Source organism: Choristoneura fumiferana, chromosome 25, assembly GCF_025370935.1.
Source record: "Choristoneura fumiferana chromosome 25, NRCan_CFum_1, whole genome shotgun sequence".
Lineage (NCBI taxonomy): Eukaryota > Metazoa > Arthropoda > Insecta > Lepidoptera > Tortricidae > Choristoneura > Choristoneura fumiferana.
Window position 1 is genome coordinate 7,490,808 of NC_133496.1, and position 26,489 is coordinate 7,517,296.

Sequence of the window (26,489 nt, forward strand, 5' to 3'; positions counted from 1 at the left end):
TCAATCACGCAATAAACGCTGAACAGATTTAGATCGAACTTTGGTGCAAAAATAAACAAAGATCTTGATTACGACATAGAATACTTTATATCCCGCCGTTTTATATTATGTGGGAATGCAATAATGGATACAATTATCTGTGATATATTTACACTTTATACAAGTAAGCAGGTTGTTATGGAGTTGATTCAAGTAATTTAACTCAAAAGGGGCAAAAAAAATTACAAAATAGATTTCTACTTAAGATTGCACATTGTCGTCTTTCTAAAGCGTAATGCCGGCCGGGTGGCAAGTATTTTTATTACGCGTTTATTTGTTTGGCACATCCACTACAAAAGGTAGTATAATTTAATGAACACACAATTTATTATTATACAATAATTAACAAGTTCGTTGTTCGTCGTTCGTCTTCGTTGAAGTGGCGTTGGGCTGGCCACGTCTGTCGCAGGACCGATGAACGGTGGAGCAGACGAGTCTTCGAATGGAGACCACGGACGGGAAAACGTAGTGTAGGGCGTCCTGAGGCACGGTGGACGGATGACCTTAAGAGGATCGCTGGCGGCGGATGGATGCGAGGGGCTGAAGACAGAGTGTTGTGGCGCGCCATGGAAGAGGCCTTTGTCCAGCAGTGGACTGCTGTAGGCTGATGATGATGATGAATTAACAAGTAGACAGAGAAATATAGAACTAAAACTGATTTACTTACTCTAATCCTAAACATGTAATATTTACAAATATTTACCTAATATGTTTTGTGTGTTTATTTATACTATATGTGGTATTTGATAAAAAGTCATTATTTTTATCTTAATAATGTTCTTTGACACACGGCTTCTAGTTTACCCTATATTTTAAGACAGCAAGTTGCTAGGAAAAGTTCTACAAACACTCGAAGGCTGAAGCAGTCGTTTTGACAAATGGTTCCAAAGGCAAGCACGACCCAGCACCGACGTATATCATAGAAACCAATCCAGCGGCACTGCGCTACCGATAACTTATCGACCATAGACAAAAGTTTATTTATAAGTGTTTCGCTTGTGCACGCTTCCTATCAGTGATCGATATTGCTCGACTAAATTTAAACATTGCGGATTCAGCACAAGTAAGGCGATTGTAGAAATCGATTAGTTTGGATCACAGTAATAATAAGTCCATGTTGTGTTCGGTTTTAGAATAGAATGGACTCTTAATGTGGGTGTCGCAGAACGTTGCTAATGCCCGGGTTTCCAAGAATTAGCGGTGCCGTCACACAGCGGCCACAACAAAGCGGTGAATGAACGTAGTCCATGTAAACAAAATGGCGCGGTTTCCTAGAGAGCGGCAATTGACTCTGTGTTAAATTCATTTTAAACTAACAAGCAGTTATTCACAACTTTCCAATACAGAGTGCAAAATTCACTCGGCAGACAGAGTGACACACCCTTAGAGTAAATACTTACTAGTGATGTGCCAAAGTTGAAAATGTATTTCTGCGGATTTTAAATACTCAAACACGGATACGATCCTCATAGTATAAGAGAGGCGACAACGGATTAACTAAACATTTGGATAGCTGATTCATTGGTCCATCTCTTTTAGATAAGATAATTTATGTTAATGAGATGGACGCAGTCGTTCTTTGTGATTAATACAGCCTTTGAAACAGTGTCATGGTTTAGTGCACTAAATTATTCGGATAACTGATTAAGATACGTAAAATAATACACAGTAGCTATTACGCACTTCATAAAAACTGTCATGAGAATAAATCTGAATATGAGTTTAAAGCATAATGACTGTCAATAAAATTCTATATTTTAGATGCATTAAAACAAAAGATTTATTTTTACCTTGCGCTGTTCTGTTGATTTTGCAGTCAATAGAAAGCACGTTTTGCGAAACTTGAAGTATTTAATCCTGGGACTGATACCTATAAAAATTAACTAACGATTTTTTTTTTTTTACAAGCTTTAATTTAACCTGCCGTGTAAGGCATGTGTGCATTAAATCTTAAATGTCAGATTCAACAGTCTTCCGAGATCGGATTGGGCTGGTATTCGGTATATTTTTGTCATCTAACACTGTAAATAATACACTGTGTATAGGTTAGCTGAGAAAATGTGCAATAGCGAAAACAGCTTGTATTAAAAATGTAATATTCATTTCCTTTCGGATACTTATTCGCCGATTCAGATACATCATTAGCAAATATCCTTAGCAGTGTAACTACACGCCCATTTTTACTCGGAAAACGAACGACACAATGTTGTTCGAATTTTACGCCTCGTATTCGAATAAACATAAACATGGATTTAGCGCCATGTACGTGCCGGGATTGTGTTTGGTTTGTTAGTAGAAGTTTATGGTCTGATTCCAGTTTTTAGATTTACTTTTGCGTAGGCTTCTTCTTCAATTTGAACTGGTCTGATGTTCGAGGCAAGGTGACTTAAAATTAATTTAGAATTTTTAGCTCATGATTACTTTTATTTTACAGTTTTTTTTTAATTTGTGTTTGATAAATATGTGTCTACTCTTTGACCGATGTTCAAAGTTTAAGCCATCAAAAAGGGATAATTAAGTCGTGAATTAAAAGTCTAGAAAAACCTTTCCACTTGAACTATGTAGTTTACACTTAAATTACTTTCCGAAACTCGAAACAAAAGATTGATTTTCTTTTTTTTCCCATGAGTCTTCAGGACATTAAAGAAAACCGACGAGTCCCGATCGACGATAACGTTCTAGTTGTACAGTATTGTACAAAGGATGCTTGATTAAACTAATCCTATTTAGGATACATTTTAAGAAAACTTGAACTGATCCAAATAAATTTTAGATGGCTATATATAAATATATATATATATATATATATATAGTAATAGTAGTAGTGGCTAAACGCATGGATGGATGTATAAGTTTTTATATATTTCTGTTAAAAACGTCACTTACTTCGGATCCTAATGTCCAAGCCACATTTTATCTGAAAAATAAGAAAAATAGGTTAGTTAATCTTAATAAAACAATCTCAACTGATTCCTCACGAAGCTTTTATTGGTAGAAACCAATAAGATGTAAGTGTAGAACACATATAGTCCGGCGGCATATTTCAGCCGCTAGCAAATTCAACTTATCTTTATAATTAAAAAAAATGAGATTGAAAGATGTTTTAAAAATTAAGTCAATTTTAAAAGTGTGACTCGTAAAAGGCGTGATGTCATTATAATTGAAAATAAAATACAAAAATCTTTGCAGGTTGACGTCCTTTTGAATTTTCTCAAGCGCTGGACGAAATACTCTATATTCATTTTGTGAGACCTTGTTAACTTACACACGACGACTTCCACCGCGACGTATTCCAATATTGTTCTGTTTGCTTACAATTTAAACTAAGCTACAAACAAAACAAAAACACCCCGTTAGAATACAACTAACGTGTAATTAAATTTCACCCCACTTTAATCGAATCGGAGCAAAAATTTAAATCGTCGATTGGAATGCGAGTCAGGCCTGCGAAATACTGCCGGTTCATTTGAACTTGATTACTAGATCGCAAATTACTGGTTAAAGAAGGTTTTCCACCAAAGATGCGAGGCAAAGCGAGGTGGAACCAGAATTAAAATATACCGGTCAATTCCCACTAAAAGTTGTGGATACATCGTGAGAATCGTATTTCCTTCGCAGAGATTAATAAACGCTCTATGTGTAGAGTAATGCGGTTTATAACTGCCTCCTTAGGTTCCGTAGCATGGTAGAGGGTAATACTTAAGTAACAGTTGCTACTTAAAAACATCGGAGCTGTCTAGACGTTGAGCTGAATACAACTGTATTACAATTTATGTAAGTATCACAATGATTTGGTTGTTTGTCCAAAAAAAGCTTTCTAAGATTTTTGAAATTCGGTTTCAGCATCTTTACCGTATTGGAATAATGGCGTAGGAATGCAATGGGATTGCTCGCACTTCGGTTGTTTTGTTATATACTCTAATGAAAATCCCGACTGGCTCTCATAACCTGATTGATGGCGGCACGAGAGACGTTAGTGAGAAACCCATGACGGATTACGGTGTTCTATAGGATTACTTGTAGACTAATATTGTGAAGGAACTTTGTTTCCTTGTTGACACGCAGAAACAATCTCTGAAGCTACAGAACTGGTTTTACCGGCAGAAAGTCATTAGGTACCTACTACTATAGCAACAAACAAATTCGTCACAGATGGAGTCGCGGGCAACAGACAGTTGCCAATAAAAAACAAATAATGTAACAAATTATGACGATTTGTTTCAAATAAATATTTACCAGTCTATATAATACGTCTGGGGACCGGGGGCTAAAGCCTTTGTTAAGGAGGTAGGGCGTCGTATCAGCGAGAGATGTTCTGATGCTCGCGCGGGTGCTTTTTGACTTCACTTAAAGATATTTTTAGGTGAAAGAGAGTGATATTTTATTATTATTTTACGTCATTTGTAATTGGACTGTAACGCATTAGGATTTAATTTAATGGGTCTATAATGCTTAGTATGTACCTTTGGCGGATAATTGAAATCAGCATCATTCAACTTTTCGACAAAAAATCTACAAAAATTATGTCGCCAATACTATATACATGAACAATCAAAATCACAATACTCACGAAAAAAGCCCTTGCAATCGGCACTTGATAATTTCACATTCATTTCACGCATTCAACGACCTTTTTATAAATTCAACTCGGCGCACTTGAAAATTTACCAAAATCAGTAAATCTAATTTAAAGAACTGGTAAAGTTAATTGCAATTTGTGAGGTCCTTTTTTGCTCTTGCAGAAAGCTTTTCTGAAGATAATATTACTCGTACCAAGTTCAGATTTGTAATGCTAATGATTTTCACTAGGGTGCACAAATACATAATGAAATGACATTTATGATATTTACGTCATTATCATTATTATCTTTAAATGGTAAAATGTTTGAAATACTACACTTTGCTTTTAATTAGCGTTTAAATCGTCTCTAAACTATAGTTATAGGTTTCGCTGTCGTGCTCAGGCCTCCTGTTACACAGAGGGCTTGGGCTGTAGTTCCTTCGCGGGCCCAGTGCGGATTGAGAACTACGAGCTTGTATTGTATTGCTTTGCCGAATGTATTTTTAACGTAAATTTTAATAACTCGGAGATCAAGTAATTGGACTAATTATTTGGGCAAGGACAATCGCACGCAACGCAAACGACATATTTTTGGCTTGAATAAAGTATAACTATAATTGAAATCCATCAAGCAGAGGGTCGTGGGTTCAAACCCCGGCTCGCACCTCTGAGTTTTCGAAATTCATGTGCGGAATTACATTTGAAATTTACCACGAGCTATGTGGTGAAGGAAAACATCGTGAGGAAACCTGCACAAACCTGCGAAGCAATTCAATGGTGCGTGTGAAGTTCCCAATCCGCACTGGGCCTGCGTGGGAACTATGGCCCAAGCCTTCTTGTTCTGAGAGGAGGCCTGTGCCCAGCAGTGGGACGTATATAGGCTGGGATGATGATGATGATAATTGAAATTAAAATAATATCGTGTTCAGATGTGTTTCACCTTAAAAAAACAGGGCGTGTTAGTATTCTGGGCTGAATTTCAATCATTCCAGGTGAACTGTCAAAGAGTTTCCTTTGAAAGATCAATATCGTGGCATCGTAGCACGACAGTTTTCGGTTGAGAAATGTAATATGACTATATTGAAAAATAAAAATAAACATTTAAGTTGAGAAATATCATTGTGAGAGAAATATGTGAGAATTAGTAACCTGGAACTGAAAAACGATGATTGATCAAAGGAAAACAAAATTAATTAAGCACTTGAAGAAGAAGAAGCAAGAAACTGAAGTACTCTAAAAACTCATAACTGATTATAAATTATTAAGAAAAATTAATGGAGCAAGAAATTCATTAAATGCCCATAGATAATAAAGGCTCTGTGCAAGATCATACGTCTGAGAAAATCTGAGTTGAAAACGAATCAGTCTTCTTGGATTTTCACGCTGCTGCCGGTAGGAATCGGTGTCATGGAGACAAGACTCGCGTATTTGCTGATTTGTTGTAGCTGTGTGGTTATTGCGCATTATAATATATACCACTTTTTAGACATGCCAAATTATCAATTTATCCAATAATCGCTTCTATAAACGTAAACATATTTACAAAGCTAAAATGAAAGGAACTCTACAAAATAGACACTTAGGGGCTGTTTCACCATCCATTGATTAGTGTAACTGACGGTTAAATGTGATGCCGTCTCTATTTGTTTTGTTCGAATAGACGGAGATGGCATCACATTTAACCATCAGTTAACACTAATCAATGGATGGTGAAACAGCCCCTTAGAGTTACACTCTAAGCGGTGCCAATTTATCAATTAGGTAACGCAATGAACAATTTTTGTATAATAACTTAGACTAAAGAATTTAAAAACGACTAGAATTGCGTGAACAAAGGCAGGTATAATTTGATTAATAAAGTGTAAAGTTTAGCAAATCTGGATTATAACTAAAGTTAGAGAGGGCTAGCGACAAAGGACACCAATGCTATTTGTCGCGGGTAAAGGAATCAGACAAGGCCGTCGGTAACGGTAAAGTTATTGGTGAGGTATGTCAACGGTTAAGTTTGAAATTAGTAAGTTAGTATTATGGTCCAGTTTAGAATCCAGAATACGGGATTCCGTCAAATAAGTAGAGGCACCAACTTAGCTTTAAGAATATGTACCTAAGTTTAAGCGACAATGCGCAGGCCACATCACATGAAGATCATTTGAGATTAACCTTTAGCGGAGTTCTCGTGTGGCGACCACAATCCGGTAGACAAAACGTTGGCAAGCCTCTCACTAGGTATACCACGCGCCATATAAATCTGCCTAAAAGGTCATTACTTAATACTCAGTTTTGACTCATTTTAGAGATACAGTTTCTATTTTTTATTTTTTTATTTTATTCGACTGGATGGTAAACGAGCAAGTGGGTCTCCTGATGGTAAGAGATCACCACCGCCCATAAACATCTGCAACACCAGGGGTATTTCAGATGCGTTGCCAACCTAGAGGTCTAAGATGGGATACCTCAAGTGCCAGTAATTTCACCGGCTATGCGACGTCTTTACGTTACTCCCGGATTATGTTGTGCTACTCTATTATTGGAATTATACCCTTATAGTTTTTTGTGGTACAGTCGAGTTCATAAACATGTGAGCAAAAATTTGATCAAAAATATCTGAACCTACGCCGTTAACAATAGAGTCGTTTTCAGATATTTTTGATCAAATGTTTGCTCACAAGTTTATGAACTCGACTGTACTAGTCGTGGCAATGAACTTTTAGGCAAAGTTAGACGGCGGAAGGTATAGTCCGATATCGCGAGTTGCGGGCACCCGGTTGATGAAGATGGGAAAGTTGTTGTTCATTGTGGTATCCTAATGGTGAGGCCTTTGTTCAACAGTGGACGTCTTCTGGCTGACGATTAATTGTACAGTAGATCTCTGGGTAGGTTATTAATAGTACAAAATAATTATCTTAATCGCGAAACACTTTACAAGTTTGAAAGACCTTCCAATAACTAACTAAATCTACTATTCTGAATTCCCAAAAATGTAATTCCATTGTAAGTTTAGTTTTTTTTTACACAAAGAAAAAACGCATGCCTAACTAGCAACTAAATTGTTAGTTTTTTTTTATCAAGTTAACAATTTATCACCATGTAATGTTGCCATACTGAATTATGTTGATCCACTGAGTTAACAAGAAGGACAGTCCTATACAAAATAAATAAAGCGGCATTTGACGTTGTATTTCCCTCTGTGTATTTACACATACATTAGCTATTTCCTTGAACTTACAAGCTTGACGTCATATTCAGTCAATATTTCCTTCGTCGTAAATTGTTATGGTTATAATCATTTATTAGATTATTACATTTTATGGAAACCACGTGTGCTGCTTACCGCTAATTAGGGCTGGCTATTTTATTAATCGAATCAAGTTTTATTATTAAAATATTATAATAGCGTGTAAGGCTGAATTGACATTATTTATAAAAAGTAATTCATGTATATTCACAAAGTATTAATAATAAATACTAAATACACTTCGACTCCCCCCTCTTGCTCTGAGAGGAGGCCTCTGCCCAGCCGTGGGACGTCTACTCGTATAGGCTGGGATGGATGGATGGACACTTCGACTTCTGGCCGGAGGGTGTTGCCTTTCGTCGTTTTAGGGAAGCAAGAATGAAAATCCCTAAATAACTTTTTTTTTTTTATATATGATTATTTTAATGTTTTTAAATTTACAGCACATTAGTATGAATTGTAATGCTGTAAATTTTTATTGCTTAAAAAATAAAATACATTATGAAGCACAATTGTATTATAGAACAAAACGTAATAGAAACTAAACTAAAAATACACAGTAAACACGCCGTCAATAATAACAAGGTGGAGGTGGAGGAGCTGCATGAACACACATTTGATGCATAGACAGCAGCTCTACTATCATAAGGTCGCAGAAGAACTTATTAATTGTTTTTAGTTCACTGATATAGACGTGTGTATTCCTGTAGATTAAAGTGCTCAGATTGGACATTGACAAAGCAAATATAAAGAGGTTGATTAAAAACATGTCGTGTCATGATTGTTCAATATAAGAAGTAAGGTAACTACAAGTTACGGTAAATTTAAATCTTTTTAAAAGCATTTAACCTAGAGGTACAGAGTAAGAAAACAATATTTCTGTTCATCACTTAGGATCAAGAAAAAATTAAGCCTATGTCAAGCAGCATTTCCACCAATAATCTGCGAGGATGTGTTGCGAAGAATGTATTTTTCATGAACCAATAGAAACGCTCCATTTTCACATCTTCGCTCCGCTCAGCTGTTTCCACTAGAGATGTGCTGTGAATGAAGCGTTTCTATTGGTAAATGAAGAAATATTCCTCACAACACATCTACACACATTATTGGTGGAAGCGCTGTTTTATACACTACGAGTAAACAAACTCATATTAAATGATTCATGTTCAAAATTACGAGTAAACTCTTCTAAATCAGACAGCCCTAACACCTACTAGTTGTGCCCGTCAGGGCAGCGAGTATTAAGGTAGACTTCCGAGTAGAGCGGCTCCGGCGTCACTAACGCAGCGACAGTAACGCGGCGATAGAGCGACAATATTATGCAGTACGGAAACGTAGGAACTAACGTTCGAACGCAGCGTCACTGTCGCCGCGACAGTGGCGCCGCGTCAGTATCGCCGAGCGATAGCAGCCGTGCCATGTTTGCGCAAGCACTGCCGCGCAATAGCTGGGATCGCACGTGGTTTGAGGTTATTTGGCATGGAATAACAACAAACTGACAACGGAGTCGCGCTGTTCGGAAGCCAATCTGCGTCAGAGCCGCTACGACACTGACGCAGCGGCTCTGACGCTGCGGCCGTTGCGATAGGGCCGCTCTACTCGGAAGTCTCCCTTTAATAACATAAAAACTTTTTTATTTGGCCGAATCTAATTGAATACTGGCCAACAACAATGCCTGTAATACTGTTTTAGAAGATTAAAAAATAAGTGGTTGCTTTTCTATCGTAAGAAAGTTAAGACGAATTTTTGTTTCATAAAATTAAAATAATGTTGTTATAAACAGCGAGATTTTTCTCTATTCAATGCGTCTGCTACTCGGTTCATTTCACACGAAATAAGAACGCAAAAAGTATACGATAAAATATCAAACTGGTCTACAGATTTTTAGAATCCTTTGCCATCTTAAATGATATTGTAACGGATAAGTCACGTCTTAAATCGAGTTTAGCTCGACATGTTTCGGGCTACTTCATAGCCCTTCTTCCTTTGCCATCGTGAAAATTCGGAACAAATTACTACTTTCTGAATCCTGCCGACGTGTCTATATGAATTTATTATAATAAAAGACATAAATAGGGTACTTTGTTTTAAGTGACAAATGCCAAACCACGAATACAATACAATACAATACAAATATTCTTTATTGATCACCAACAGCAGTACAGAGACATTACAAAAATAGAAAAATTCAGAAAAAAAAATCAGAAGAAAAATTCATTTTGAATTTGAAGTATATCACACTGAGTTGTTATAACTCTCACGATGAATGTAGAGGATGTAGTGTAAATAAAAATGGAATAGAGATCTTAACTTAGGTGTTAACTACTCCATGTCGATTATTAATCTCTCTGTGCGACCATCCCCTCTTGATGGATACTGATGCTGACTGAAGTAGCGTGAAAGATACAATACAATACAAATATTATTTATTGATCACCAAAAGCAGTACAGGGGGCCTACCACGCTCTCTTAATACGATTCAGTTTAGGCTCTGAACTGAACTGCATCGCTATTTCGTACCACGACGTTACTTTTGCGATTCAGTTCAAGCACGGTTCAGCGACAGCGATACAGACATTTTCATTCACTCACTTCAAGCGGTTTTCGTACCATGACGCTTAACTTGAGTGGGAATTGAATCGCTTCAGTGTCAAATTTAGCGATTCAGTATAAGTTACTCATTCTGTCAATTCTTTTGGATCGCTTTTTTTCAACTAATGAATTTCAAGAACTTTTAAACTTTTATTCAAGTTTTATAACTTTTCATAGGTACTCACGACATTGTGCTTCTTACCTCCTCATTGATAAAACTAATTTTTGAGTGAGAAAAGAGACTCACGGATTAGTGACAGCGTAAACATTTATTTGTAATCAACACAACGGTTGCTAAGAACACGGAATGACAGAGTTATGGTTTTCCAAAATAAAGAGGTTTTAGTATACAATATTTGGTTTGCCTCCTTCCTCTTTGGTTTGCATATAGCGGCATCCCTTTCGCGACTTAGCGTTTCAGTTTCAGACCAGAGACAATATCTTCTTTCATTCAGTTGTAAACCATTGAGACCTCAGATTGAGACTCAGCTCTGAGAAATAAACGTAGTGGTACCAATTTCGACGATTTAGTTTAGGTGCCTAAATTGAACTGCTCTGCGTTTGGATCGTTTATGAAAAGATCATGGTAGGCCCCCTGTACGAACAGAATAGTAAAATATTAACGTTTCCGAGAAAAATATGAAGGCAAAGGATTATTCACTAGATATTTACTACATGCTTTTGACGCTGATAAATCATAATGTAAATGACATCTGGCGTAACATCAAAACAAGTGCTGTGAAAAATATTATCCGTAAATAAAATATTGCGTCAGTTTCAGGGTTGGTTGGTTTCGCGTGATAGGTACATTTGTTCACCCTTTATAACCATTGCGTGTCATGTATATTGCACGTTTACGATACTGCCAAGGTCAGGGATGAGAATATTGAATAGTCAAATTGTTATTCCATTCTATTTGTAAACTACCTTCAACCTCGTCGAAAAAAACCGGCCAAGGGCGTGTCGGACACGCCCAAAATAGGGTTCCGTAGCCATTACGAAAAAATTAAGTAATATTTTTCTAATTATTTCGTATTTTATACGGAATCTTCCATAGTTTAGGTATATCTTATACCTTAGGCTGCTATTTACTCTAACTACTAATAATTCTCAAGCAAACTTAACCGTTATAGTTTTCCTTGAAAGTTTGATATACTTACTACCATCCTGAATTTTGTTCGTGCAAAATTACAGCTTTCTAGCATTGATAGTCCCTGAGCAAAGCCGCGGACGGACGGACAGACAGACAGACAGACATGGCGAAACTATAAGGGTTCCGTTTTTGCCATTTTGGCTCCGGAACCCTAAAAAATGGGACACTCATTGGAAATGTTTAATAATTCCTGTAACAGTGCCCCTCTAGTTGGTACGAGTAGGCACTCGAGGTATTTGTGTTCCGAATTTCAAATATGTGTCTGTGGGATAAAATAAAAAAATCTCTTTATACTTTAGTCATGTTCCTCAACCATTTTCATTAAAATTCCTGAGAAACAAAACGCTTTACGCAAAGTTTACATATTTTTAATAATTTATTTACAAAATAATTCTTTAAAATCTTCGCTTCGGTGCAAAAATGTTTATTTTCAACTGTACACCAGAGTCTGGCCAGCTAGTCGTGAGTAAATGGAATGGGCAAATAAAAAAAATAGGATTGGGAATAGATTTCACTTTGAATAAGACTGACCTCGGTTCAAACGCTAGTATAGCCACAAAGCTATCCACTGTCTGAAACTAATAAATATTTCTGAAAAGTGCCTCAGTTTGTTTTGTCCAAAAAATAAGATAAGGGCTTAGGCAACGTATTGTTTGTGGCAACAAAGGTTATTTACTGGAGCCCATAAAAGAACTGACTGGCCGATGTATCAACGCCCAGATTATCTCATCATCATCATCTCATCCCAGCCTATATACGTCCCACTGCTGGGCACAGGCCTCCTCTCAGAACAAGAGGGCTTGGGCCATAGCTCCCACGCGGGCCCAGTGCGGATTGGGAACTTCACACAAACCATTGAATTGCTTCGCAGATTTGTGCAGGTTTCCTCACGATGTTTTTCTTCACCGCAAAGCTCGTGGTAAATTTCAAATGTAATTCCGCACATGAATTTCGAAAAACTCAGAGGTGCGAGCCGGGGTTTGAACCCACGACCCTCTGCTTGAGAAGCGATAGGTCAAACCACTAGGCCACCACGGCTTTTTATAGATTATCTAGTTCCTAGAAATTTCGATATTCTAAAAGACATTTCGTTTCGTAGCGAACAGCGTGTTATAGGCATGCGTGGACATTTTAACAGAGTGAACTTTTATCTACTTATAACTTCTTAATGAGACCATGATTTAATTTTAATTTAAATTAATAATAGTAGGTTTATGCTTTCTAACAATGGTTTATATTAGCTTGTAAACTTAGACGTCGAATTATTAAAAGTAGCACTTAATAAAATAAAGTAGTAGTAATAAAATAAATTAAATTAAGATTATAAATTCGAATAACGCGGATCAGCCGTAGGACGTCCATTGTTGGACATGGCCTCCCCCATAGACCTCCAGTTGCCTCGGTTGGAAGCGTTGGTTGAATAACCGTATATTTTCCGGTCAAGTTGTACCCATATCAATTATTAGTTAGACGACAATAAATAATATAAGTTAAAAAATATGTATGATTATCATTAGTAACACAAACTACTCGTAGTTATGAATAACGATAATAATGACGTAAAATAAAATTGTATGAAAAACATTCGGACTTCAATAATCGAAGTAGCAGGCATTATTTATATTATAGTCAAAATCATTCTTGCTTTAGTTAATACATTCTTCACGTTTAGTTCTTGTCTAATTCTTTTAGTTATGTATCAGCACATTTTGGCGACGATAAATTTGCACGAAGACTTACGACTCGTGATTTATGTGTTTTCATAACGCCGCTGTTTTTCCACTTTCGCCTACGGGTGACATTTCACGCTCATTTGTCTAGTCAATATTCAGGGACAGGAGTTACCCTTAAAAATACCAGTATACAGGGTGTATCTAGATTCATCACCATCATCATCATCATCATTCCAGCCTATATACGTCGCACTGCTGGCCACAGGCCACCTCTCAGAATGAGATAAGTTCCCAATCCACTCTATCTATCTAGATTAATTCGGAATATTTCAGTAGGTAATTGTTTTAAGTTCGATTGAACACCCCTATTATTAAAGTAGTTGAAATGTACAGGCAAACCATTTATTTATAAAAAAGATTATCTTGTGGACTTTCAGCGAAGACCAAAATGTCCACAAGCGAGTAAACTTAAATATAACTACAAAATACAAAAGAAAAATAATATTTTTTTATTTCATGTTTATATAAACAGGTTTAATAAGTAATTTACATTATTATGTACAATTATGAGTTTACATACACAAAAAAGAACTAACCTAAGATATCTTTAACTAACTATAACAATGAAAATTATTATAAAAAGAATACCCCGTCTAAAAGATCTGCCTGTGGCATTCCCATGACGCTGGCCGCATTACAAATTAAAAAAATAAAAACAAAATGAACACTAGAGCCTTACGACTGGGTAAAAAGCGGCTGAATTTGAATAGGAGGGTTGGCCAGCTGTCAGTCGTCGGCCTCCCGGATCTGTGCGAGGAACTGTGAGAAAATTTGATTCCTGACCCACCGTAGAACGTTCTTACAGTATGTGTCATAATGAATCCCCTTCTCAAGCAATGCGATGTCACTGTGACTTTTTCTACGAAAAGATTCCATAGGTCACGATTCCGTTGGTTCGATAGTACCTGTCATCTGGCAGAAAACTTTCTCCGTTGTTTTAGGGTTAAATGGGCCAATCAACTTTTTTACCGACACTAATCTGTCCGCGATATTTTTAAACAATTGCAGATTTTTGTAAGTAAACATGTTTTTTCTGTAATTTAATAGATGGTGTACATGAATACATGCCATCCTACGTAAGTTCAACCTATATAACCGTGAAATATCTTGTTGGAAGTACGATTTTTCGGTAACGCCAGAGACAATTTTGGTAACGCAGGAGACGCCCAAAGTGTCGATAAAATAGTTGATTGGCCCAAATAGCACATATCAGTGCAATTTTACACAAAGACAAAATGCAGGAAACACGCAGACTAGACTGAAGAATAGCATATATTTTTTGAATTGCAAAGTCAACGTCAAAATATTTATTGTGTGTTACAGGTAATACATTACACAGGTGTTATCTTTTCTACGAGGGACATGTCTTAACGACTACCTACATAAAAGTAAGTAATATAAATCATTCTTATACTTTATTAAATTAAAAATTCTTGTACTATCCAATTACTAATCACAATAAACAATATGTCAACATTAGATAATAAAAATAACTATAATTAATCGAATGAAACCTCTTAGATTCACCTAATTATTATTAAATAACCAATCTGTCAAACATAAAAATAAATTAAATCAATGTAAAATTTTACCTACCTAATTACCACTACTGTATCTACTTACTCGTATCAAATGTCTACAACATTTTACATTATATAAATTATTATATTGCATGATATAAAAACACCATATCGGCATAGTTTCAGCCTTTTTAGAAAATCTTATTCAAGAGTGAGTGCGATTACAACGAGGCAACAGGGAGAGTAAAGTACTGCATCGGTCTTGTTAGGATATCTATCTATAGCCTACCATGACGCTTATTATTCTGTCAACAGTCAAACGTAACGAATCAAATGTCAAGTCGAAATGTCCAAATGTCTAATCAAATGTGTAGTTCTTTTGTTTTGCTTTTAGAGGACATATATAGTTACGTCTCTCACATCTTGGTATAATTATTAGCACATTCCACCGTTAGTCAGATTTTACGCAAGTGTAATCTTATCTGAAATAAAGTATAAAAATCATTAAATACACAAAAATCAAGTGTCTCTAAAAATAAAGTAAACTTATTTGATTTGCAAGAAGAATAATAAACGTTTTTCGCTTATTCAGATTCGAATGTAAATATTATAAATACGGGCGTAGTTTTTGGCACAAATCGAATGAAAGCACGAAGATAACAATACAAATGCAAATATGTTAGAGAAAGGTAAGGAAACATTTTATTTGCTTGTGTCAATATGTTAGCTAAAAAAATATTTATACAATCTTTTCTTAGTGAGGTTATCAAGAAAACGGGGTTTGCTTCGTTATAACAGAATATTTATAATAAATTGTTTATTTTGTTTTCATCACTGCCTGTTTTAATGTATTTCTCCTAGTTTATTTTCCAAAATATTTCATCAGATGGTAAGTTTTTCAGCGGAACTATTGGTTCAATATGTCACTTCTTTGATGCTAAAAATGCTAATTATGTAGATATATTAAACATCAACCAATGTACTGAAAAATTTGTTATCCACGATTAAAAAATATGAATCAGACATTACTTTGCGGAGTTCTATTCTATGAACTATAAACAACACACAAATCTGATTCTGTTTTTTGTGTGTCCTTACAGTGCCAAGGTGAAGGGCTGCATGAAAATATTTATATGCATAGATGTAGCTATCTTAAGGTTACATCGGTTACATCGCTTTCGTAAAGCAACTGCATGAAATTCAAAAAAAGGTGTGCCTCTATTATTTGATGGTTTCAGATCCTGATTTGATGACAATTGGGCTAGTGAGAAAGTATGCGTTTTCAAATAAAAAAAATAATCATTCAAAGCAGTCTTCAAAAAACCGGGGAACATAGAGTTGAGGGGAGTTTAGTTCAACAATAAAATTATTCTTAATCTTAGTCGTCAAGTCAGTTTTTATCCCAAACAATGCCAAAATCGGTGAGTTAGCAATGAACAAATTCCACGTTCCATAAAAACATGTGCCCATCACAGTAAGTAAATACATAACATTCTTCCCTCTTTAAATTCAACAAGTGAGCAGATTCGTAATCTCACGAAGCACGCATAAATATAATTCCGTATCACTTTCGTGCTCTTTTCCTTCTTATATGAAGTAAATTTCATCCACCAAATCAAGTGTAAGTAGATAAAGTGAAAATAATACGCTCCTAAAATAAAAAGCAACCGAGGGTTTATTTAGGAAAAGTACCTATCCAACGTTTTGGTGTGCTTTTTAGATGTTTATATTTTTCGACGCTATAGAGGCATTTTTTTGTTTATTGGAATGTTTTTGTTTGCTGTGTGATCCCTAAAAGTACCTAAACAATCGATTCTAAAAGATATTTTTGAAAGCTACACACCCCTGTTTGATAAAGAGTATTTTTTATGGAACGAAATTAAGACGAAGTTGCAGGAAATATTCATTAATTAATTAAGAACTGGCTTTTATCTTTTAAACTCTATTATTTTTGGACTTGTAAATAAGAATGCCGCTTGCACGGTCCAAGGTTAAAAAAAAAGATTTTTTAAACCTGGGTTAAGGTTGACGGTGACGTAGATTCTGACACTACTTTACCCTGATTTATTTTAGGTTCTACGGTTGGTAGGCCTTGCTGCGAATAACCACAAGAGGTGTGGGTTTGAATTCCAAGGAACCGACAAATCTGTTTAAAAAATCTTTCATTTCGTTAAGGAAATGTAGGGTTGTGTAGTCAAACTCAATAACTCGACCTAATAATTTGTAAAAACTTAGAATTTAAACTTTTACAATAGTGTTTCTTTCTTTAATAGTAATTATTTGACTTATCGGATTTGACCACGCAACCCTTCTGCTAATAAAAAGTTAAGTAAAAATAATAATGAAGTAATAATAGTTAGTAAGTTAAGTTAGCACTTAAGAGTATCATGATATGTTTGTCGTCACGTAGTAGAATACGATATAAATATATGTATACCTGTGTACAGTCATCTTCTCTGTGTCCACACTATCAGATAAGTCCAATATGTTACGCCTGTCATTTTGCTGCGTCACTGCAGATGATGGCACAGCCCTTCCGGCCACCGTAGCAGTAATTCGACTGAGTGGATTTCCGTTCTTGCCATTTTGCTCAATTTATAGATTCCCGTGATGAATTGGTTACATTAGGACTGTGTCAGGATGTTGCGTATATGATAGCTACTGATATCGGGAAAACTACTTCAAAGGGTGACGTAATGAGGAAAATTTGTTAATTTTATCAAAAATGCCATCGTAAACTAACTATAACTAGTTATATTTTAATACCCGATTCAAAAAGAGGGGTGTTATTATGTTTGACGTCAAAGTCTGTCTGTTTGTCTGTGGCATCGTGGTTCTCATACGGATAGACCGATTTTGATGCAGTTTTTACGTGAAAGCAAATTTTCTTGCGTCGGTTTTTGCAATGTTTAAAAAATCGGTTCAGCTGTTTTTGAAATAATGAACTTTCAAATGACAATTTCGAGCATTTTTCGCCTTTTCTACGTCGGTTGGGTTATTTAATATAATTATTAAGATCATTATCAGTAGGTAACGCATATCCAAGTTTTTAGCTTCAAAAATTACGTATTTGCTTTTTTTTATAAAACATGTAATGTAGGTATGTTTTTAAAGTTTTGTTTGTTTTAAAACTGTATAGTGTGCAAATTCGACTTGCTTGACATCCATACTAATATTATAAATGCGAAAGTGTGTGTGTTTGTATGTTTGTCCGTCTTTCACGTCGAAATGGAGCGACGGATCGACGTGATTTTTTGCATAGAGATAGTTTATGGGCCAGAGAGTGACATAGGTTACTTTTTATCCCGGAAAAATACAGTTCCCGAGGGAACAGCTCGCGATAACCGAATTCCACGCGGGTAGTTAAGTAAATAATGTATAACGATCAGGCTTTAGTAGCCTTTTATCGATACGTAATAGGTCTAATTATGGTCTCATTAACCTGAGTGACAGGCTGACAGCTGTTACGCAACTTACGTCATCGTGTAACGTAATTTCATTCAAGGGGGCATAAATAATCCTTCGTACGATGTAATTTTTTGGGTTCAAAAAAAATGGCAAAAACGACTTTTTTGATTAAGTGAAGATTTTCGGAAATAATCGCTCCCAAAGTAATAAAATTGTGTCCCTCCCCCCCTCTATCTTGTAAAGCGTTTGACCAAAAAATATGGAAAGGTAACGCTTAATAAATACTTTCAACCAAAATTGATTTCAACATGATCGGATATACCGTTTTTGAGTTATTGCCGAAAAACTGCGCATCTCAACCAAAGGACGTAAGTGCCGTGAAGATACGCTCTTTTTCTGGTAATAGATTTTAAGACTGTAGTAAGTGTTTTAATATTACTTAATTTTTTTCGTAATGGCTACGGAACCCTATTTTGGGCGTGTCCTACACGCTCTTGGCCGGTTTTTAAAATGTAGCCAAGTTTCATCTACGCTGTATTAATTTGTTTTGGTTTTTATCCCATAAAAAAACACGGTTATACAAAAGCTAAACAATAACAGGTGGCATAACTACAAGCAAAAAACTTTCAGCGCTGATTTTCAACCTGCTCCCGTCCCATGGAGAGAAAACTAATTCAACAGGCGAGTAAGGCTGTATTATTGCTAGTACAATTTTGTTACTATCAAAAATATACAAGTAATACTTCTTAAGAAAAGAAACATGAAATAAAACGGTAATCTAAAGAACGCAGAAAACGCGTCTGTGCCTATAAAGTGCTGATGCTGTTTCTAGGGTTCCGTACCCAAAGGGTAAAAACGGGACCCCTATTACTAAGACTTTTCGCTGTCCGTTCGTCCGTCCGTCTGTCACCAGGCTGTATCTCATGAACCATGATAGTTAGACAGTTGAAATTTTCACAGATTATGTATAACTGTGGCCGCTATAACAACTAATAATAAATAAAATAAATAATTAAGGGGGGCTCACATACAACGAACGTGATTTTTTGCCGTTTTTTTGCTTGATATTAATAACGGCAACATGTAGACACTTGAAATATTCACAGAATATTTAGTTGTATAATCACTGTAGAAATAAATAATGATAATAATAATAATGATAATGATAAATTTATTTGTCAAACATAGGTACAACAAACAGATCTTATTAAAATATTTCCATAGAACTCTATGTTTGTTTTGTTTGTTTATAATGAAATTAAAATAAAATAAATATTACCTAAAGGGGGCTTCCGTACAACACACGTGTTTTTTTGCTAATGCCGAATGTTGTATAGATAACGGTACAGAACCCTTCGTGCACGAGTCCGACTCGCACTTGGCCGGTTTTTAAATTTGTGAAACTTAACAACAAACAGAGCCATGCGTAGAACCAAACGTGGCACGAACATTACACAATCGGGAACGTTCTAGTAAATGTACACGATGATGCTCGGCAAAAAGCTCAAAGCAAATTTACCGTCGTTTCGCTTGAATGCTCAGTAAAATGCACATTACAGTTGAATGCTCAAGTTTATCACCTTGAGATTTGCAAGAAAAGCAAGCAATGTTAAAAACATTACAAAAAACCAGCCAAGAGCGTGTCGGACACGCCAAAAATAGGGTTCCGTAGCCATTACGAAAAAACGAGTAATATTTTTCTAAGGATTTCGTATTGTGTACGGAATCTTCCAAGTTTACGTATATTTTATCTCGGACGCTCGGTTTTAATAAAAATTTGAACCTTAGAGTTGAATGTTTCGCAAACTGAATAGAAAAATCGTCTTAGCAACTCCCCAATTGTTTTAAAAGACCTATTCAACGATACTCAACACTATAGGGATAGTCGAGTAAGAAAAAAAACAACCCCACTTTACGTCAATGGGAGGCCCTAAATTACCCTAAATCAATTTTTTTTTTTTTTTTTTTTACCACTTTGTCAGCGTGACTGATATTTAGGTATATTCTCTGAGCATAGCCGCAGATAGACAGACAGACAGACAAACGGACAGACATGGCGAAACTATAAGGGTTCCTAGTTGACTACGGAACCCGTAAAATGGATGTTTTGGTAAAGAACTCTAAAATTTATAAAAAGTTTCGTCTTGGCGAGGCACCACTGCGCCCCTAGTGTCAAAGTACGCCGAACTTTCCTTGGCACGGCATCAAATAACGTCATTTCTCGCTAAAGGCGTTGACATCATCGTTGTTACATTGTGATTTTGAACTACTTGTAATAGCTATTTTATGATTTACTTTGTTATAAGTTTCTAGTGTGAGCGCTTTGTTGATTTGACTTGAAAATAAAAACAAAAGTCAGTTTTCTAACTTATACTAAAAGTCTATGTCGTAGTAGAATTGAAAATATTACAATAACTCAATTGAGGTGCTGATATCTTTGTTCTTTTATTCCTTAAATAGCAATTGTTTGATATTTTTAACTTTAGGTCCTGGACCACAGTAACATGTTAATCCTACGAAATTTAGTATGTAGATTGCTGGACATCTGGAATAACACATAGGCTACTTTTTATCACGATATTCCCACGGGATAGGGATAAAATATTCAGAAAACAACTGTTGGGCTTAGAGTCATGAAATTTGGGATGGTTGTTTTTGATGCAACTTCAATGAAAAACACGATGTAATTTTCGAGAATTCCCACGGAAATTTTGTAATTGTTTACTCTTATTCCGTTTACGTGTGCTTATTTTTCTTCTCTTGGAATTATAGTAATATTTAAAATATATGAAATAGGGGTCGTTAATAATATGAGAGATTCTATTAGAATATTGTGCATTGTCATGAATTATATAACAGCGCACGCAACATAAATTCGTTCCATCGCATTTTACCAAGAATGTCGAAATATATTGTAACAATATTTCTACATTATACATAAGTATTAATATTATACTAATAAGTTCTATAAGCGTCACTGATGTTAAAGTCTCCTTTGATATCCCAACCTCTAAGTATTTTTCAAATAACGAACTTTCCTGAATTCTCAACAATCAATCCGGCAAAGTTTGTGATCCACGGATTCATTACAATGTAATCTAATTTATAACTCTACAAATCTTTTTTTCTGTCAGTGAGGATTACAACTTTGTAATTCAGCTCTTAATGAAACTCTTTCAGAAACGTGGCTGTTTTATTTTTCTTTATAAAAGCCTCTATGGACCAATTGCCTGATCGGGTTTGATTTATTAATGATCGAAGTTAGACTTTGAAGGTTAAACATGAACTGTAATCCATAGACGTAATTTAATTTGTTCTATAAATACACACATACAATTATTTTGAGTGAGTTTTGACATCATGGTTGTATGATTTAATTATATAGATAAAAGTTTTATAGAATTTCGTTTCACCCCAAAATTTTCTCATTTATTATCATTTCATAAATAAATTTTGAAGAAATTAAAAACATAATTTATTGTTACTAATAAATTTTTATGTTTTGATTTTCTCGTCATAGAATTATAAATAAAAAAATATTTATCTTCATATTTCATCTTCCCAATCTATACATATACGCCGCATTGCTGGATACAGGCATCCTCTGGAAATTAAGGACTTGAGCTGTAGTTTACTCGCGGGTCTGCCTAATGCAGATTGGAAACGACATACACGTCATTGATTTGCTTCGCAGGTTTGTGCAGGTTTCTTCACGTTTTTCTTCACTGAAAAGGTCGTGGTAAATTTCAAATGTAATTTCGCACAATCCAAAATCCACTGTTTGAGACGCCATAGGCCACCACAGATAGGTAATAGGTAATTTTCAACTTAGGTAGTAATAGATTAACGTTTAACTACAGCATCTCCATTTTCTTACTAAAATTAATATTTTACCTCTCAGAAGGACTTCCACCGTTAGTTTATAGTTAAAAAGAACCCTAAGGCGTTTGGCTAACGGCTTTCTAAGTTAACTCGAAGCATATGGGTTGTTTGTGCTAAGTTTAGCGGAAGGTCGTTCATTAATAATGCGCATCTCGGTTAGACCGGAGCACTTCTCAACTAAAAGGTCGGCAGTGGCCAGAGTCACAGCAGAGCCGCGGTTGCGGTATCAATAAAGCTGTCGGCGATGATGGTATGATTGTTGTAGGGTCCCTAGTGACGTTTTCATCCGGCTCCATGGCCACGATTGGGTAGGTAATAAAAGTTGCGTGAGTTAGGTTGTTTAATTGGTTAGATTTAACTGGCTGTATCTTCATAACTTCTTGTTTCATTGTCAACTCTGAATATCTGAATAAACAAACCTTATTCAAATTCGAATTCAAATAATTTATTCAGTAAATAGGCCGCAATGGGCACTTTTACACGTCATATTTTAAACTACCAGCGCTTTCGGAAAGACCATCATTGCCAAGAAGAATGCGCCGCAAGAAACTTGGCAGAAAGTAATTTTTCAACATAAAATAATTAGACAGTATACAATTAAATAAAGTTATGATAGGCTTCACTACTTTGAAGACAATTGATATGAGATGATAATGTTCGATGATTGATGATAGAAGGTCTAAGAAAATGCTAAAATGAGAACGGCCGAGGTGAGTAAATATTCTGTTATGAAAATCTCTATGAGAGTTTTATTCTTCTAGGTTCCAGGTTTAGACATTCTTTGGTTTTGGCAGGACTTTCTTTTTATAAATCGATATGAATAAAGAGTTATTTTAAAAATTTACTAACTATTTACATTTCTTAGTGAATGGAACAGAACGCACTGGAATTTTCTCAAGCAGAAAAAGGTAAAATATTCACTGAAGATGGTTGAACATTTTTTAAAAAGAAAATAGTAATATACCTCGCTTTTAATAAAACAGCCATACGGCGCTATAAAGCGCTTCAGCAGTACAGGGGAGCGGACAAAGGCTTAGAAATGTATCTTTAGAAAACGCCGTCAGAGATTTGAGAAGTTTTCTAGGTTACGGGTATATGGAGGGTAATGTAGGTTTGGAAATGACTGGCTGGCGTTTTTATGTGTATTCCAATAACAATGGATAGCTACTATAATACAGGGTGGAAAAAATCGCTGAGTCCTGAAGGGAAACCATCTGACTTCTTTCATTAGTTAGCTAATCCGACACAAAACGCAACATGTTCCAAGCTCTTTACGAGTTCATAGCTCAAATAAACTGATTTTTACCTAATTCTTAGTTTAGCAATTTAGCATATGGGTTCACTTTATGACTTTTTTGGAGTTTCTACTTAATAGGGACTCCTGCAACGATAATGAAGTCGCAAGCAACGGACCAATGGCTTCTTTGAGTAGTCGGTACTTTTAGGCGGTGGTTATTATTACCCATCAGAAGAGCTGGCTCGTTTTCATCCCCTTCATAATAAAAAAATACAGGCGCGAGCTAATTAAAATAATTGCAAATAAAAATAACATCAAATGGGCTCCAAAACAAAGTTCTGGGCTAAAACACGAAAAAAACGGAAACAAAAACTACTAATTTTATTGTAGAAAATAATGAGTTTTCAGTTACAAATGTTACAGTTTGTAATTAAATTGCAATTAAGATTCTCCTCTCCAAGTGCTGTTGTAATTGGAAAATTAATTCGCATTGAATTCTGTATTCGCAATATAGCAAGCTTGCATTACATTCATATCGAGTTTAATTAAAGGTAGCGCAGCGTATTTACATACATGGCTATATTGCGTTATGCAGTCAATTCATGTACCTACACGTGACTTTATTTACTTTAGAAAACGATGAGAACCACGTGAAGTGAATTTTGTGTTAAGTATTGAAAAATATGCAAAAACTTTCGATATTTTTTTAAACTTAAGCATTATGCTACTTAAAATGGGTGATATTATAAAAACTGCCAAATCTAGATAGCACTGATATCAATAGAAAATAATATATTGTTATTTAATTCTATCTCAACCCCAGGCGTACATAAAGAAAGAAAGAAAGAAGACATTTATTCACTAACCCAGAAGACACACATATACAGCAAAATTTACACAAATAAACCAAAAATAAATAAATAATAAATTACAGAAAAACACATGAAAATAGTAAATACATATACACAATTTTGTGTGTCCCCGCGAAAGTGAAACGGCCGCTGACTCAACATGTTATATTAACATTAAAATTGTAACACATCATTCGATCGAGTTCTTGAGTCGAGACAGCGAATCGGCAAACGTTGCATGGGACGCCCTCAGCCTAGGTGAAGCTATGATCTTCGCTGGCACGCCTAATGAAAGTGAAGCTCAATGAATCCTTCGCAGTGGACTGCTGCACTTCGACTGACGACATCGTGATTAGGTGGCAAGTTATGTTCTTAGATCGTTCCAGCTGTCGATCCAACTTAGTACCGTGGCGGGAAAATTGTCGGTAGACATCTTAGAGCAAAGACACTACCTTAAAGCGAGAAGTGAAGAACGGGTGTCTACACTCGCGATCAAATACAAGCCACGGCAATGTGAACCAGCCGCCGCATTGTCTATTGTGCGTTCTTCTGGATGGCAAATGGGTCTCCTCTTTTGTAACACAGGGAAGATTTGCCAATAGCGGCGCGAGATCAAGTGCCAGTAATTTCACCGGCTGTCTTACTCTCCACGCCGACACACAACAGTGCAAGCACTGCTGCTTCACGGCAGGATTAGGATTAGCGAGTCAGTGCGGTAGACAATCAGAGGTTTTACTGTCTAACCTTAGACACACGAAATAAGACGTGATCGCGATCGTGACTGTCACGTTAGATATACTGTCCTCAGCTCTGAGGGTGAATCTATATGTCTGTTTATATCTCGGCCCTTTGATTTAAGAGACAATGAATAACCTGTATTTGTTAGCCAGATCTTGGACTCCGATAACCCAGTTTCGGCTGCACGACTTGACCCACTGCCGATCATGTTCCGGGACTCACGGAAACTTAACAAACTTCACACTGGCGATAACGGTCGCTGCTTTACAACTTTTATGAAGCTATTATATGCACAAAGGCGTCGGTAGTGGGTAACTTTGTACTGTATAAGAATGCTTTTATATAAGTTGTATAACATACTGCAAATTAGCAGGTGTTACCAAAAATTATAATAATATAATAGTTATCCATACTTTAATATTATAAACGCGAAAGTGTGTTTGTATGTTTGTCCGTCTTTCATGCCGTAACGGAGCGACGGATCGACGTGATTTTTGGCATAGAGATAGTTTATGAGCCCGAGAGTGACATAGGCTACTTTTTATCCCGGAAAATGCACAGTTCCCGAGGGAACAGCGCGCGATAACTGAATACCACGCGGACGGAGCCGCGGGCAAAAGCTAGTAAACGTCATAAATTAGTCGCATAATATACTGAGCGGCAAAAAATATGGTCCTCAAATGTATGCAGTAATAAGTAATTTTGTATGTAGCAATGGCCAAATTCTGTGCCGGTATAGATATAGTATTAAAGACATACACCTATGAGATCAACGGACGACCTGATTAAAGTCGCGGTGGATGCAGGCCGTTTTCAAACAAGAAACTGGAGGTCTGTCATACGAAGGAGGTTAATGTAATTAAATAATAGCTACTAAATATGAAATAACTTATAACAGTCAGTGGTCCCGGTAGCCTTTCAAGCAGACGGTCGTCGGTTCGAGTGCGGTCTTCCACCTTTGAGTTTTTCGAAAATTGATATGCGAAATAACATATAAAATTACCATGACTTATGTGGTAAATTTATACAGTGGTCGTTGTCGTATTTTTTTATTAAGTTTTGTATCATAGCGCTAAACGTGTCTAATGAAATGATAAAACGAGTCGACTATAGATGCGAGTTCGTTTCGTCAACTCAGTGACGCGTAACAGGGATTTTACCAAATCGCTAAACAAATCTAGTGAAAAGAAAAAACGGGTTGGCTTTTATAGCTGACTTTGTCATTTTACTAAACAGGTTCAGGTTTTTGATCAAATTAAATGACTTCCACATTTTAACATACTGCGTGATTTGATCAATCCCTTAAAAATTTGTTGAAATTTCTGATTTGGCCATTTCCCTGCGATATATATATATGTCATAATACTAATTGTTGTTTATTAAGTGTTTTTATTTATATGTTATATACCTATTCCTTTCTTCTCACTGTGCATAAATTACTGTTCGCCTATCTTTAAGTTTTCCTTTCCTGTTTAGGTTAGCTTGAAAAGATCCCTTTTAGGGATAAGTTCGCCTTGTAATATTTTTTTCTGTGTATCTG

General features: G+C 35.9%; 1 protein-coding gene across 1 annotated transcript in view; it reads right to left on the reverse strand.

The window, feature by feature from the left end:
* LOC141442214 (5-hydroxytryptamine receptor 1-like) overlaps window positions 1–26,489 on the reverse strand; it is a 136,488-nt gene that overhangs the window by 50,451 nt on the left and 59,548 nt on the right. Inside the window, exon 2 of the mRNA XM_074107135.1 lies at window positions 2,926–2,956. The gene's annotated coding sequence lies outside the window, so the exon portion shown is untranslated. The remainder of the gene's footprint in view (window positions 1–2,925; window positions 2,957–26,489) is intronic.